Below are 2,044 nucleotides of genomic sequence, written 5' to 3' on the forward strand. Positions count from 1 at the left end.
GAGGTGCTTTGCCACTGATGGGGCTGGCGAGCCTGGACCTGTCTCTGAGATGCATCGGGCTCCTCCTTTTATTTATCTGTTTACTCCCTTCTAGAAAGTTGTCCTTCTTTCCCAGCACAACTCCACCAAAAATATCTCTGGGCCATCAGGCAAAGCTAAAATAGAAGTGAAAAATCTCTGGTGGTCCCAATAGTCTCTTTTCCTCCAACTTGAAAACCATTTCAGACTTTGTCTGCCTTCTTGTCTCTAGACAGCCTAAAATAAGTCTCGCTGGTTGAAATGGAAATGACCCAAGCACAGAACAAACGGGCCCAATGGCCACATGCATGGGGTGAGGACTTACCCAGGAACTAGCTCTGAGGAAGCAAAAGGCTCTAGGAGTGAACCTCTATCCTCAACTCACTGTTGCTCCTGCACCCCAACACCCAGCCAGGCTGGAGGAAGTAAATGTAACCCCAATGTCCAACTCCCCCAACCCAAAAGAAAGCAGCTCTGCCTCCACCCCACCCCCCTAAGTAGGAACACTAGCTCTGGAAGGTAAGTAGAGCACCTCTAGATGGGCAACTGGAGGCTCAGCTCCAGGCTGGCAGGTACCTGGCACAGGAACACTGTGGCTTGAAGGCCAGCTGGTAAGACTACTCGAAAGACTACCAAGAAAATATCTGCTTTCTAACAAATACGAGGCTGAGTACAGTGGCTCATGCCTATAATCCTAGCACTCTGGGAGGCTCAGGCAGGAGGATCACTCGAACTCAGGAGTTCCAGACCAGCCTGAGGAAGAGTGAGACCCTGTCTCTACTAAAAATAGAAAAATTAGTCAGGTGTTGGGACACATATCTGTTAGTCCCAGTTACTTAAGAGGCTAAGGGAGGAGGATGGCTTGAGCCCCGGGGGTTTGAGCTATGACACCATGCCACTCTACTCAGGGTGATAGAGTGAGACTCTGTCTCTAAATAGATAAAACAAATATGCAAATACGAAATAGATGGCCATAGGAGATCTCAAAAATCAAAACCAGACAGGCCTGTCAGCTCTGACTGCAGACATTAGTAATACATTTTCTAATTCCCATGACAGTTAAGGACTGTTGCACTCCCTTACCCCACATGGGCCCACAGGTTCTGGAGCAATAGGGATACAGACCCCAGTCCTCTACTTGGCAGACAGAACTTTGACTGTTTTTACTTATCCATGTACAAAGGCAGGACTGAGAGGGCAACTTCAAAGCTGGCTGGGTGACCCCCATGGGTGCAAAGTCCTTCTCTGCACACCTGTAGGGCAGTTGGGTGAATTTCCCAGCCTGCCATCGGGACTAAATGGTTGTGCACCCTCCAGGTGGATACCGGCCAGGAGTTTACATTTTGCACAGAAATTAAGGGGCTCAAGGTGCTTTTCCCAGGATAGGTATTCGCCCGCAGCTCAGGGTGGGCCACGAGGACCGTAAGGATGAATCCTTCGCAACGTTCCTGTGAAAATGCACCCAGGGTACTGCTGGTGCCTTGCCCGAACCGTCTCGCAGACCTTAGAGACACATTAATAACCGTTTCGGGTTAGTTAAAACGCACACAAGCACCTCCTTGGTCTCTTAAACCTTCCCAAACTACAGCTCAGAGGGAATCAGTTGCGGCGCCCATAAAAGTCATCTTTAAAAGGCAAGTTGGAAAAAACCTGATACGCACTAGTTAACAAGTCCTCGGTTGGCGGGGCGGGGCGGGGTCCCTGGGGCCGGATCTGCAGGACCTGGTTCTGCAGGACCTGCGCGCCGGCGGTGGGAGGTGGGGGCCACCCCGTCGGGCCCTAAGTCCCAGCGCCCACCCGGGAGCCCGGGGCCCGGATCCGACGCCGGCGATCACGCCCTGAAGCTCCGTCCAATTAGGAAAATGACCCAGAGAAGACCGAGAGGGCGACGAGGAAGGGGGGTGAAATACCAGGGGCTAAAGAACGGCCGCTGGGCCCCCGCCAGCCGCCCCCACACCGGCGAGCTCCCACTGTAGGTCCCGGCCCGGGGCGCCACTCTGGCAGCCGCCCTCGAGGGCGCCCCCCG

Source organism: Otolemur garnettii, unplaced genomic scaffold, assembly GCF_000181295.1.
Source record: "Otolemur garnettii isolate 467f Iridium unplaced genomic scaffold, OtoGar3 scaffold00029, whole genome shotgun sequence".
Classification (NCBI taxonomy): Eukaryota; Metazoa; Chordata; class Mammalia; order Primates; family Galagidae; genus Otolemur; species Otolemur garnettii.